Below are 15,478 nucleotides of genomic sequence, written 5' to 3' on the forward strand. Positions count from 1 at the left end.
GCAATGTTCCACTCTTAATAAGTAGGCCAGAATTCTCCCAAATGTGCAGTTTGGCATTCATTGTGAATGCCTAGAGAATATCTGGAAGTCAAAATTTTCAGTCTTTGTAATGTGGAAGACAGTGATGATAATATCAACTCACAAGTGCATCCATGTCACAAGGCACCGTTTCTTTCTGCTTCCAAAATGCAGATATCTAGGGTGAGATTCTTGTAATCTAAATGTAGATGCCTGCAATATGGGATTAGCAGCTGGACCCGATGATCATCTTAGAGTTTTTTTCCATCCTAAATGATTCTATGATTCTATGAATATTTGCACTAAAGTGTGTCACCTTAGGCAACGTTTATTGTCAGTGGTAAGGAGTATATAATTCTGGGGAATTATTCATCTGACCCGTTTTTAACATTTCTTTTATGATTCTTGACATGCTAGAGTTGCCTGTGTCTCTCCAGTGACTAAACAGATTTCACCTTTAGTGTCCTGTTAATGGGAGGGCTGATACCGGGAGCCAAAAAAGGCCACCACTGTCACCAAGATCAGTGTTTCCAGGAGACCTGTACAGTAGCAGTAGTCAGCTGTCACTGAATCACACAGAGGAAGGGGGGCAGCTCTCAGCTCGCCTTTCAGTCACCCTCACTGGTGCCAGCTGCACAAGGAAAGGCTGCAAAGAGCTGGGCAGGCTGAGCCCGTGTGTACAGCTGGCTCTGCAACAGTGGAGGCTGAGCTCTCACTAGCAAAAGCGTAACTCATTTTTGGTTTTAGGTCTTCAGTATCTTTCCAGTCACTGGTTAAACTGTCTTCTTCAAGGAACACAACGTCTCAATATTTTTGTCCAATATTGTATTGGCATCTCCTTCTGCCTCTGATGGTGCTGATGTTCTCAGGTGATACCTCTGGACTGGATTCACTCTAGAAGTGCAAAAATGTATGGCTGTTTCTAGGGAGAAAGTCCTCTCTGTGGATTTCTACTTGGCTACAGGAAGTGTTTTTCATCATAGGTTGCCGTAAGAGCTACAATCCAGACAATCCTTCTGGTGTCTTTGTTACCAGGAGAAAAATGATCTATCAAAGCCCATTTAGTGGGAACTTCAGTCAGACACTTACGAGTGCTGATTCTTCGTTATTTTCTCATTATGTGGTTCTTGGGTTTCTAAAGGTCTTGACATACATATTCTACCAATAAGAAAAAATCCCTTCTCATGAGATTTAAGCATGTTACTTTTATCTTTAATGGAGCCACGTTTGAGCTGCTGTCATCACGTTCACTAAGTCATCTGTCAATGAAATCCACATTTTTAGTAGCCATTACCTCAGCTCACGGATAAATAAAGTCTTAGCTTTTATGTCTAATCCTCCATATTATTTTCAGGTGGATAGGGTGACTCTGAGGCAACATCTTAAATGTACTCTAAAGGTGGTTTCAGGTTTCCTATGAATCAGTATATCCACTTACCAATAGTTTTTTTCCCAAGACCCAGTTCACTGGTAAGAGGATCAAAATGTTGGTCATCCTTGAATGTTAGGAGACCATTAATGTATTACTTGAGGTAGACAAAGCTCTTCAGCAAATCTGTGATACTCTTTGGTCACAAACAGCCTTTATTGTACAGGAATGAGTCTTAAAATACTTAGCCGTGGCCTCAAATGCACTCAAAATGAGTTAGCAGCCTGCATCAGAGCCACCTTTGATGTAAGGAGATTAGATCCCCCAGCTCTTATCAAGGCATACACAACTAGAACAGAAGGTGCTGCCACAGCACATGCTGGCTGAGTTCCAGCAGATGAGGGATGCAGAGATGCCACGCAACTGCTGATACTCACGCTTAGGAAGCAGTGCTGATGGTGGTGGCACAGAGGTTTGACACTGCAGAAGGGCACTGTTTCTTCAGTTTTTGTCCTAACAAAGCTAGCATTTACTGGCATGACTGCACTCCTAATGAAACAGTAGTAAGGAGTTTCATAGTCACCAGAACTTGAAGAAAAAAGAGCAACTCCTTTCGTTCCTGTAATTCTTTGCGTGCTCTTTGGAATAGAGCTCCCACCAGTGCCCTTCTGTTCTGCAGGCAGATGACTCATCCTCTGGACTGAGGGCTGCTGAAGAGCTGGGCAGTGATCTCTTTACATGCTTGTGGGAGAAAAAGCAGAGGTGAGCAGGTTATGCACATACCTTGCTGTGGACACATAGCAACGTTACAAACACTTGAATTCTTGTGCAGGAGAGACAAATCCATTTACAGTGCGTTTTACTTGCATAGAACACTCTGAAGTGTTATAGTTGTGTTTAGTTTTTTTATTGTTCTTTCTACAAAACTCGGTGTGAATTACATTATTATACCTCGTATATTATATTACTATATTGCCAGCTATTCTCCTTATTACCATTAAAAGCAAAGAACTGCTAATAATAATTAGCAGTTGTAGTACTGTTAGTGAGAGTCATGAGTTTTTGCATAGAAATTACAACTCATTAGCAATCAGAAGCAGGATTTGTTGTGTGCGCTGCTACGTTTTCTTTATGAAACCCACTGATCCATAGCATGGTTACATGCCGACCAACAGAAGTCCTTCAGAGTTGCTCTTTTAAACTGTGTCAACGTACAGTTTATTCTGAAGCCTTGCAAATGTATATGCAAGTGCATTATGTACTGTATATGTACATATATATACTGTGTATATATATATGTGTGTGTGTATATATATATATATGGAGTGACAAAGCAAGTAGTTTAATCCATTTTATGGGTCCAGCCTGGAGTTCTGCATACATGAACTTGTGTGTGGCCAAGGAGGTTTGCATATTTTTGAACTCTAAGTTGGCCTAATAAAAGATATCAGACTACAGTGCTTGCTTTGTAAACCCTGTTTTCCTGGTTCAGCATGACTTGCAAGATTAATTTTGAATTTTTAACATAAAAACCAAGTAAAAAATAGTGTTTACTTACTGCAAGGAGTTGATTCCATGTTAATGACCCTGAAGGAGGCTTGTACACAAGGTAAGGATTGTTGCCAGTTTGATGTATATTCATGTTACAGAATATGAAAATGTGAAGTTACACCATCTTGAGCATTTTGTTTTTATAAGGAGGATTGGTTAAAAAAAAACCTTTAAGTAATCATACTGTGCGTTTGATGGTGGAAATTAGTATGAATGTTTCTGGCAGTGGAACAATGTGATGTGGTTATGCATTTCTGTTTTCTCTGCCTGCTCAATATCGGCCTTTTACAAATACAGATTACCATGTCGATGGAAGGAATTTACAGCCTTGGCCCCCTTGGCCCTCTCTGTGTTACAGCACTTTTTTTGTACTTTACATTACATATCCTCCCAACTGTATTTTTCTGACAGAAAAAGGAAATGTCTGTGGCCTGAGAACCTGAAAATGCATGAGCTTCACTTTTTAATTGGATGAAATGTGTATTATTTCCCACTTACCCTGATTTCCTGCGAGTTAAAATCTCAGGTCTTTGAAATCAGTAGCAAGCTTTCTGCTCAGTGTGACAGGATGGATATTTCACCCATGATTCCTTGCCAGTTAGTTATGTCCCATACTGGAAGCCTAGAAAGAAATACCTTAATAATAATGACAGTAGAGAAAACATTTTAAAAATTAGGATTTAGAGCTGTCAGATAAAATCCACAATTAAAACCTGCGCTGAAGACAGGGGCTGTATTTCTGATATGTTTAATATCATCAGTTTTGGGGACACGTGGTCCAAATAGTTTAACAGCAAGATCTGTTTGTGTTTTGTGGGCTGTTATACTGCATCCCTTACTTACTTCCTCTTGTGGTGCTGCTTGCTCTGACTTCATGGAATTGCAGCTGTATTTGTGGAGTGCTCTTGTCCTTTGGCACTCCCTCCGCTGTACCTTAATAGGCTTTGAATGCACCAGCATTTTCTCTGGAAGCAAACTTTAGAATTTGTCTTTAATCCTGATGCAATGCATATTCAGAATATTTTCTTTTCCCGGAGTTTAGTTCCAGAGGAAAGCATGCTTGCCTGGTGCTCCCACCAGCCAGCTGTGGTTCATAACAATAATTAACAGTAAGTTACTGCAGCAGAAAGAGGGAGTGGGGCAATGCAGACCAGCAGCTTCAGTTACATGGTTCTGTTCATGTCTACAGATTCCAAAGTGCTTAACAAATAATACTGCAAGCAGGATGGGCAGCTCTGCCCACGAGGACGTTTTCCTAATATTTTCTGCTATAAGATTCTTTTCTCAGTAATTTAGTACTTAGCCAAACTCGTATTTGGACAAACATATTTATATAGGATGTCATTCTCTAGGATTTTTTTTTAAGCATAACGCAACATGATTGAACTTCTTATAAGAAGGCTGGTAAAAAATTATGTTGTTATTCAACTTAAGAAAAAAAAAATATATAAAAAAATCCAACCCCTGAGTTTTAAGAGGTTTCAGAGCAAAGGCAGATCTTTCTCTTCCTTTGGATCAGGCATATGTCTTTTGCCATCCCCACAAAGCTTTTCAAATTTGGTCAACTGTTTCAAGACGTGGAAAAAAACACAGTTACCAAATATTCCATAGAGATTTACTAAGACCTAACAGCAAATATTTCCAGAGATTTCATCTTTTCTGCCTCACACAGCTCCTTCCCATGCTCAGACTTTCCATACATCGTCCTCATAGAATGGCTGAGCGTTCACAGGCTGGGTGCACCAGAGGCCAGGCTGGAAGTGACCCCTCTGGTGTTGCCCCTGGCCTTTACTTGGAGCTGCAGCCTATCCCTGTCCCTGCTGCCCTTAAAGGAAATTTGGGGCTCCCAAATTTTATCATTTGTTGGCCAGCCTCTGGCGTGATTTCTTTGCCGCTTGCCTGAATGGATGTAGAGAGTGGCCAAGAAGGTCCTGAGAGGCCGAACCTAATGTTGACATTAGGCCTGTTGTGAGTGGGGTGTGGACCACATGGCCTTCTAAGGTCCTTCCCAACCTCAATTAGCCCACCATTCTGTGACTCTTTGCCATCAGTCTCTCTGTTAGTCTGTGTGGGCCTGAGGGCACCATCCCAGTTGATGGGCCTCTGTGGATGTGGTGCCACATAGTGGAAATAATCTTGGAATCATAGAATTGTTTGATTTGGAAGAGACCCTTAAAGACCATTTGGTCCAATTGCCCTGCAATGAACAGGGACATGTACAGCTCGATCAGGTGCTCAGAGCCCCATCCAGCCTGACCTTGGGTGTCTCCAGGGATGGGGCATCCACCACCTCTCTGGGCAACGTGTGCCAGTGCCTTAACACCATTATTGTAAAAAACACCTTCCTTATATCCAATCTAAATCTCTCCTCTTTTAGTTTGAAGCTATTTCTCCTTGTCCTGTCACAACAGACCCTAATAAAGAGCCTGTCCCCTTCTTTCTTACAACCCCTCTTTAGATACTGAAAGGCTGCACTCAGGTCTCCCCACAGCCGTCTCTTCTCCAGCCCCAGCTCTCTCAGCTTGTCCTCATAGGAGAAATGTTCCATCGGTTGGATAATTTTTGTGGCCCTCCTCTGGATGCACTCCAACAGATCCATGACTCTCCTGTAATGAGGACTCCATATCTGAACACAGTACTCCAGGTGAGGTTCATTAGTTTTGTAACAGCGGGTATATGAAGAAGACCACATTAAGACAACATTCAATTTACCAGGATCAGTTTCCTAAAATTAAGAATATAAGAATGATCTCTGCAGCCTCATTTTGCTTCCAACATGTGTTTGCGTTGTAATACTGACTCAAGTTTTGTGATTACACTGTGTCTTTTCTCATATGGTTTTGGCCATACATCTAGCACGGATCTGCTTTGGAGATGAACCACTGAGCGGAACTGGTGGATGGCAACTGCAGAACTCTAGCTCACATGCAGAGAAGCTCACATGTAGCAAGGCTTTTCCTGAATGAATCAGGACATGGTAGAAAAAGAAAATAAGGTCTTCTAGTTAAGGTGGTTGAAATCTACCTTGGAGAGCTGGACAGTATCCCTGCCTCTCCTACCATGCTTCTGTGCGGTAACGGGCAAACATTTCCCATATGGTTTTTAATTGTCAAAAGAGCCTTTCTGCTTGTGCCACTAGTGTCTGGAGCAAGATTATTATGCAAATGTCATCCATCAATCACCACTCTTTGTTTGGTAATGTCATGTATGATGTTCCATTAATAAAGCCTTCATCAAGCCAGTTCAGGTAATTGTTAGCTCCTTATATCTGCTTATCATCAAATGTTTGCCTTATATTTATATTTACGCATTATCCTTCTAAATATTTGCAAATGCTTCTTTGGCAATGAGCTAGGCAATGTATTTTGAAAATCTTTGAAATTCATGGAAATGTTCAGGCAGTGTATGAGATTGTTTTTCAAACCTCATCAGGCTTAATTAGATCCTGCAGTTCATTCATTTGCACTGAAGTCAATTGGAGTTTTACATGTGGAAAGTCTGTGAGATCAAAAATTATGCCCAATGGGCACATAGTTCTGTAGAAGAAAACGTCAGCTCCGGATGGTAGTGTTTCTGACTTCTCATCGGTTAGACTCTCTTTCTCAATTAGCTTTTCTTGTATTTTTATGTGAGTGGTTTTGAAAGGGTTCCTGGAAAAAAAAATTGCTGCGTATACTGTGCATGTTTTCATTTACAAATCAGTGAAATGGATAGACAGATAAATAAATAGATAGGGTTTTCTGAGCTTGTGAAACATGTCACATAAAATGAAACCCTCTTCTAAGTCCGTTTTGTCAAGTACGTCAAATGATATTTTTGAGATTAGATTTCTGGAGTGTATTTTCAGCATTTCTTATTGCTGCTCTTGATCTGTGCACCCGTGTTTGACAGTCCCTTAATCTGGTCGATATAAACCAAATGAATAGCAGCATTTAAAAATATGGCTTCAGGGACTCCTTAGGAGGTTTCTTTGTAAGTGTACATTTACTAGTTCATCTGTAAATTTATTTTATGGGGTGTTTAAACCTCAAGAAAACTGAAAAGTATAATATTAATGCCTGGTTTACATCTACTGAAGTCAATGAGAACTTTGCAATTGACTTTAATGGTAGCCTATGTCCTCTGATTATGAAAGTGGCAAGGATGATATACAAAAAACCACAAAGAGAGTTTTCTGTTTCATCATACCCTATTTTTTTTTGCAGATGAATAAGCAAAGTACAATGTGGTTTGTTCGTGGATTAAACAATTCAGCGTTTTGGACCTACTCCTGAATTACATTGCTGCTCTGGGTGGTGTTTTGATCCTCAGAAGATCATGGACTACTCACTGTCTGCATTGCTCTCAGAGGTAATAGGGTAGGAAATCCAGCCACATTTTCAAAAAGCTTTTGAAAATGATGCTTTTGGTTTTGATCTTACATCTACCCTATGGTGTGAGTAATGGAAGAAGTTAATGAAGCTGTTTTCTTCCTAGTTGTCTTTTTTTTATGTTGTTTCATGAGATAATTTTGACAGGGTTCCTGGAAATCCACATAATATCCACAGTATATATGTACGTGTTTTCCCTTAAGGTTCACTGAAGTGCAGTAAAAAGTTTCCATCACGCAATTGTAATCCCAAGGCATCGTTTTCGTATCGTGTTAGTGAAAGTGAGTGAAAGTACACTGCGAGAAAAAAGGACTTGCAGAGTTAAAGCTGTTTTTCTGCTGGCATAACAAGCACAGCAGTCTGAACAGGCTCGATCTGGTAAGCAATTTGTAGCAGTAAATAAAGCTAGACAAAAATTCCCACAAACTTTTTGTTAAGTCTTCTTCGGAGGTATTACTCATTTGGTGGCTGAAATGCTGCTCTTGCTTCACTTTTTTAATGCTTGTGAAAGTTTTACATATTTTAGTGGTAACTGGAAATGCTATTGCGCTGTAGAGAAGAGCGTGTCAAAACATTCCCAATGGGAAAGGACTGGAAAGGGCCACTTTGGTGTTCCAAGGTGTGGCAGTGAAACCCCAAGGGAGCAGTGGGGGGCAGTCGGGTCTCTGCTGGGCCAACCTCTGGGATGCTCTGACGAAGGGTGCAATGGGACGTAACAGTGGGTGAGCTCACCTTTAGAGCGGGTAAAATCTACACCACCATTAGAAAGGAATAATTTCTGTTTACCACTCTACCTCAGCACAGCCAGCTCCCTTCATATCTGTGCAGCAGGCTTGCAGCTCTCCAGCTCCCTCCTCCCAGGCTGGCAGAGGCTCAGACCTATATGGTGCTCCTCCCAAGCCTCCCAGATCCTCCCAGATGTTGCCCCTTTTGGACATCCAGCTCTGAGGCTTACTCACTGCTGGGCAGCTGCTTTTTTGAGGTACATCAGTGTTAGGGCAGCTAGGAATCTGGCAGCCCTAGGTTTTGTGCTGTCTAGTGACGCACGTGCTTTGGGAGTGAACTGAAAATTTCATTTACTGGCTTTCTAAAAAAAAAACAGTTTGTCACAAATTGTCCCTCAGAAAAAAAAAAAAAAAACCGAACCTGTTTGTTGCTGTCCGAACACAAAATTTGTCTGTGTTAAAATTCCTCAGAGAAACATTAGTTAGAACAAATAGGGATCATTCTGCATAGCTGATGCAGCTCTCGTTCCATCCTTATCATCTAGATGCGAATAGAAATCTCTATAGTATAATTAGATGAATAAATACAACTGGAAATGACATATTCTGGGGAGATTTATACTTCCTAGATGTATCCCTAGTGAAAGACATGCAGAAGTAGGGCCTTACTTCTCAAGGTAGGGCCCACGTACCTATAAATACAGTAGGTCTTCACAACATGACTTCTCAACTGATCCTATTTTAGGCTTAGTTTTGGTGAAGGCCATAGCTGTTAAAGAAAAATTAGCATATAAGAAACTTTGAAACAAATACTCACAAGTCTATTGCATTTGCATTAAATATAGGACTAAATAGAAGCAGGACTGTAGTTAGGGTTCCTGATTTTGAAGATAAAAATTTTGATAAGCTACATGAATTAATTGTTGAAGTCATCTCCATCGAGGAACCAAGAAGCTGAAATGTAAAGGAGGTGTAGAGGTTATTTTTTAATTTTTTTTTTCCCTCAGGTGTAAAAACTATCTAGAACTTGTATCCCAAACAATGGAAAAAATTGTAAGGGCACTTTATTTAATGGGTAATCATCAGTTAAAATAGGTCTGCAGGTAGTGTAAAGACAGAAGAAAAAGAGGAATTGACAGAGAAATTGTTGAGTCAGAGGGCAGAATATGTAGGGATGAAGTTAGAACCAATGGAAGGACTCTGAAGGAAATAGCAAAAACTTCTTAATCTAGGAAAGACTGAAGGAGAGAGAAAGGCTCCTCTGCAGTGAAGGCAGGGACAAGATGAAATGCAATCTGTGTTGGACCTCTGGGCTAAAGTGATGAAGAAATAGGTCAAAGTCAGGGTACTCAAGTCAGGGGAGTGGGCAGCTGTTATTCCAGAATTCAGACAAAATAGGTGTATGAAACCACATGCTGGCATGTCTTATAAGTGGGAAAAGAACCATGTGACAAGAACACTGTTTCTCTATATAAGAAGGGAAGAGAGAGTCACTGGGGCAAGAGTGGGTTTGTTAATCTGGGTGCAAAGATCAAGGGCGCAAGTCTTTAAAACAGATCTTGGAGGAAAAAAAAAAATATATATATACACTATAAAATATAAATATAGTCTATAGTAAATAGAAAAAAGTATTAAAATAATTAATTTTGGAAAAAATATGAAAATGATCTGCAAATCTTGGACTTTGATTTGAGGAAAAAAGGGCATCTTGTAAATCTAACCTTGCTGGGTGTCAGTGAGGAATTTGCTGTGGTACAGCAAGGTATTCGATATTTCTTTTTCTCTGAGAAGAAGGGAGAGAAGTAGTGAAGCAGAAAGGGAGGAAGTGGAGAGGAGAAGTGAAGCTGCAATTCTCTAATTGATTTTACCTGCAGCTAGTTTGGGTGAGGTTGTTACGTATTTTTTCCTCCATGAACTGCCATTACATCCTGCACAGTGTGCAGTGTTTAGTGGTCCTGTGTAGGTTCAGACTGCCCACGCACTGTGGATTACCTCTGTTTTGCTCTTACCAGAGTTTAAAATATACAATGTTTCTGCTGGAAGTATGTGTTTTTAGATGGAGAATCAGTAACTTTCATTTTGGTGTTTAGGGTAGGGTTGTAAAATGGCAAAGAACCCAAATGAAAGAAAGTGGTGTAGAACGGGAAAAAGAGCAATAAAAAAGAGAAATACAAATATGTATTGTATGTATACAAATATGTATATGCAGTGCTCCGGATCATTCTTACTTCCTCTGTGCAGAGGCACTGCTGTTCAGGTCAGTGTTAGGTAAGTGATGTCCAGTTACTTAGCATTCATCTTTGTGGGACAAGTACTTGGTAACTTGATGACCACTGATGCTGGAAGTTCAGAATGTCCTAGGTGGAGTAAGAAGAACAGGATGTGAAAGTAGTCCCAACGCTGAGGTTATTCCATGCAATGTGAGTTCAATAAGCAGAGCTGAGAGAGCAGGAAAATTTGACCAAATTCAAAGCTCTCATCCTTGTGCAGAGGCTTATTTAAATTCTGGGCTGTTTCTATAACATGCATGCCCTTCGTTTTCTTTGGCAAACAAGGACTCTAAAACCAGAAGTATGTGCAACCATTGGCTGGACATGATGAATTTTACAAGGAATACCTCTGAAGAAACTATATCTGAACTATCTATTGAAACAAACAGCCTCATGTGTCTCCCATTATCCAGTGAGTTTACAGCAATATATCCCTTTTTTCATGTGCTTGCATTTTCCAAAATAAAAGCAATCTTTGGAACTCTGTCACAAAACTATCATCTTAAATCATAAAACATAAAAATGTTATTGTCTTTTCACAGATGGGAGAACTGGAGGATCAGGGAGGTGAAGCTGTCTGCTCAGAGCTATACAGGAGGCCAGTGACAAATCCAGGAATCCAAGCCAAGGCTCCTAAGTTGCATTCTAATTCTCTAATCAGCACAGAAGTTTGCCTTCTGGTATTGCAATGAGGTATGCCATAGCATTATCCATATATTAATAATTTACTTGAGAGGATCACACTTGAATGTGTGTCCAGTTCTGGGGTCCCCAGCACAACAAGGACATCAAGATGTTGGAAAGGGTCCAGAGGAGGACTTCAAAGGTGATCAGAGGACTGGAGCACCTCCACCACGAGGATAGGCTGAGAGAGCTGGGGCTCTTCAGCCTGGAGGAGAGAAGGCTCCAAGGAGACCTTATAGTGGCCTTCCAGTACCTGAAGGGGGCCTACAGGAAAGCTGGGGAGGGACTTTTTGTAAGGGCATGTTAGGACGTGGGGAAATGGGTTTAAACTGAAAGAGGGTAGATTTAGACTAGATATTAGGAAGAAATTCTTGACTGTGAAGATGGTGAGACATCAGAACATGTTGCCCAGAGAGGTTGTGGATGCCCCCTCCCTGGACGCATTCAAGGCCAGGCTGGATGGGGCTTTGAGCAACCTGGTCTAGAGAAAGGTGTCCCTGCATGTAGTAGGTGGTTGGAACTAGATGATCTTAAAGGTTCCTTCCAACCCAAACCTGATTCTGTGATACTATGATTCTATGATGCTATATTTGCCTTGTAAATAATTCAAAAGAATTCATTGAATTCTAATTCTGAATTGAATTTCTGATACTGTTTTCTTTATAGTTGGACATTTTTCCAAAAATATTTCTTCATAAGTCATGCTCAAAACTTACAGGTCTCAAAGTACATTTAGTAAATGACCACAAGTTACTGTCCCCAACTATCCCTGAATAGCTTCAATAATTCAGATTTCTAGATTTTTCAGAATCCAATTTTAAGGTTTTCATGAGGGTCCTGGGCGCCTCTGCTTTAGCTTGCCTTTACAAGGGACTTTGGGTAGTTAGCATTTCAGAAAAAGGAAATAAAATTATGCATCCCCAGTGAGGATGTCCCCAGCACGAAATCACTTTTGGGAATATTGCTGTAAATGTGCTGAAAGCATGGAAAGCTCAAGTCTGGCTCCGTTATAGCTGGAGTCTTCCCCAGCAGCCCCAGACAACAGAGGTGCTGCGGGTACGGAAGCCTATTAAAGATCCTAGTGCTGCCTGGCATATTGAGGAACATTTGTCACCGTTTTGGCAAAGGTACAGCTCGCTTTCTGTCTCTCCTAGCTGTGTCCTCGTATACCGGTTGAGGGACATGTGCATAATGCTTCTCTTTGAGATGCTAATCTTTTGGAGTGTTAAGCACCAATAATAGTGTTAGCAGCTGGTTTTACTCACGCTGAAAGGTTTGAGGCAGCACAGCAGCTTTTTGCATAGGGTAGGAAGGATTTAGTTCAGGCTTTCACCTCAATTTGACATATCCATGCTGTGGGCTTCCCAAAATAGTAGTACGATATGACACTGAAACACCACTGAAGCATTGCTTTGGTAGCTGGTATCTTAGTGATTTAATAAGTGATTTAAATCAGATTTGAAAACTACGTTGCTTCTACAACATGCTCCTTATAGTACCTTTACATTTCCAGATTTTTATTATCAACTGTTTACTGGGCACAGGTGATGAGCACGCTCAGAGAGTATGGTTAGATTAGCTGCTATTGAACCCACAGAATATCTGTAATTCATCCATTCTTCTCCCACCAGCAGGTGTCATTCTGGAAAAAGGAAAATATTGTGAATCCCAGAACTGGGGAATTTGGCTGTGACAGGAAAAAAAAAAAAGTTTGCTTTAAAGCACAGCTTTTGAGGGATACGTTACTCCAAATAAAAACCAAGACAAAGTTGGCTGGTCTGCGTTGAAGCGCAGACTGTCAGAATGTTTTCTCAGAATCTTTGCACTGTGTAACCCTGCCATATAACGAACAGAGGGCAGAGGATGCTTGTAGCAAACCAATGCCTGGTTAACGCTGTCACTTGCCTTTTGCAGTTGTGTGTGTCACCTTCACCAGTGTGAACTCCCCTCCCATGAAGTCTATCAGATAGTGATAATCGTCAGTTTTTATGATGGGCTTTGGGCTTTAGTTCCCCCAAAGGACATACACAATAAGGTGATGAAATCAGATCTCATTTACTTTGACATAAGCTTGAAGTAAACTCATTGAATCAACTGAGATGAGCGGAATTGCTTTGGATTGAGTCCGAAGTAAAGAAAAGTAGAGTTTCACTTTCTACTTATAAATAAAACTTGAGCGGAAAAGAATCACGCAATCATTTTAATGTCTGTTATAATAGTTATGTCATCCCTTAAGTGTTCATCTGGCTATTAGATGCAGCTTCCTTTAATATAAAGAGCATAATTTTGATTTCTGATAACCACACTGAGAAAGCTGTGCCAGAATTATGAAGAATCAAGACCCCACTGGTTTATTGCTTGAGGACACCTGGTCTACTAAGTCTGGTCTTCTGGCTGTTAAAACCAAACTTGCTGTAAAATCCATGCAGGAGGTGTATTGCCCACCTTATATTCTACTGGCGGTTTGTTCCAATCCATTACAATTCTGATGATTATAAATAGTCTTCCGTCTTTCAGCCTAAATTTCTAAGAATCACAGAATGGCTTGGGTTGGAAGGAACCTTAAAGCCAGTCCAGTTCCAACCCCTGCCATGGGCAGTGCCACCCAGCAGCTCAGGCTGCCCAGGGCCCTGTCCAACTGGCCTTGAGAGCCTCCAGGGATGGGGCACCCACAGCTTCTCTGTGCAGCTGTGCCTGGGCCTCACCGCTCTCATCGTGAAGAATTTCTTCCCAGTCTCTAATCCAAATCTCTCCTCTTTTACTTTAAAGGCATTATCCTTTGTCCTATCACTACACTCTCTGATAAAGAGTCCCTCTCTCCCCAGCTTTCCTGCAGGCTCCCTTTAGGTACTGGAAGAAATTTATCCAGGGGAAAGATGAGAACGGTCTCCAAGGCTTGGCTGTGAGGAATGCATTAAGATGTGAATTAATTTTATGTTTTCAAGATTTGGAATTGCAGTGAGGTGATGTAAAATAATTGTGCTATAGGCATCCATATCTTTTTCAGTAAGTTATTTAAATACGAATGTTGCAGCGCTTTTCTTGTAAACCGTATAAAACACTCCATTGCTGAATGAGAAAAAATAGCATGTGAACTTAGAATTAAAAGCTTCACTCTAGAATAGTTCAAAGCAATTGTCATTTTTAGTATTTAACTTTAAAAATGTAGCAGTCTTCTAAAATACGGAGTAAAAAATTATCGAAGTGCTGTGAATTTAGCTATTCCATTATGCACTTCATTTTTATGGGACCTAGATGACATGCAGCAATTATCTACAACTGGCTTTTATACGGGAAGGTATGGGATTTAGTCTGCATATCAAAGCAAAATTATATCTTTGGAGTGTTTTTTTCAAGCTTTTAGTTAAGTGATCATATTAATTTTTGTTTAGTTATTTTTTCCTTTATTTTATACTTTATGTATTCATTTTGGAAGAAATGCATGTGCCTAAGCGTGGCCCTCCTGTGTCACTTTGGAGCCCCTGGGGAATCCCAGCTGTCCTCTCTTTGACAGTTCAATGGTGCAGATCTCCTGTAGGTCCCATATTCTCAGCCCACTGCAGGTGCTGCAGATACTCTGGGCTGCTCCAGAGGGCATTGGGTACCTTCCTGTAGGCATCTGAACTTCTGCCTTTGATAGTGCTGTAGAAAAACACCATAAAAAAACAATACACCTTTACAAAGGCTTTACAAACTTAAAGGTGGCACAGCTGTGAAAGTAATTCCACCCAAGGTGTTTTATCCAAGTTTAACAAGGAGTAGGGGCAGGAAAGTCATTCTGTATCTAGCAAGTAGTAGGTTATTGTGTTTAACAGGATGCCATCAAGAGTCTGTTTTGAATTAAGGTGGCTGAGCTGAACCTGTGCGCGGGTGGGGAGCTGCTGATGCTGCAGGAATGCACAAGAAGACAGCTGTGAGGTTCAAGGCTTGGGGCACTGAACACTCCATCTTTCCCTTGCAGATAATGCATCCAGGCTCTGGCTGAGAAAATAGGGCTTCCCAGCAAGAGCACAGTGGTCTAAGGTTCAACAGTGTTGGGAGCCTGGCAAAGGTAAGCGTAATTCCTCAGTTTGGGGCATGATGCAGCAAGCTTATTTCGGTGCAGAAAGTGGTAACTTCAGGTACCAGGCACTCAGCTACAGAGAATTAGAGAAATACACGCAGTAATAACAAAGCTATGTTAATCAGGTTCATTTTTGATGGTCTGCTGAATAGGAGGGAAGTTAAAAACCTTGAATATATTAGTTGGTGTGGTTATATAGGAATTGTACAATGCTGGACCGAGTGTTACTGAAAAGTTCTTCTAGAATATAATGTATAAAAACGATATACTGCATGAGTGTAAAATCTATAACTTATAATGAAGCTAAAGTTGTGGGAGGGTAGCAAACTGTGAGTGAAATTCACTACAGGCATCAATGAGGATTGTATAGGCAGATAAAACTTTCCCATGAACTGTTTTTTGTCGGTCATTAGCATTATGATCAACAG

General features: G+C 40.7%; 1 long non-coding RNA gene across 1 annotated transcript in view; it reads left to right on the forward strand.

Annotated features, from left to right (window-relative positions):
* Positions 2,065-15,478, forward strand: part of LOC110387906 — a 39,573-nt gene continuing 26,159 nt past the window's right edge. The window contains exons 1-5 of the long non-coding RNA XR_002432743.1: positions 2,065-2,149; positions 5,397-5,582; positions 7,144-7,288; positions 10,846-10,996; positions 14,949-15,038. This is a non-coding gene — a long non-coding RNA (uncharacterized LOC110387906). The remainder of the gene's footprint in view (positions 2,150-5,396; positions 5,583-7,143; positions 7,289-10,845; positions 10,997-14,948; positions 15,039-15,478) is intronic.

This window comes from Numida meleagris, chromosome 1, assembly GCF_002078875.1.
Source record: "Numida meleagris isolate 19003 breed g44 Domestic line chromosome 1, NumMel1.0, whole genome shotgun sequence".
Classification (NCBI taxonomy): domain Eukaryota; kingdom Metazoa; phylum Chordata; class Aves; order Galliformes; family Numididae; genus Numida; species Numida meleagris.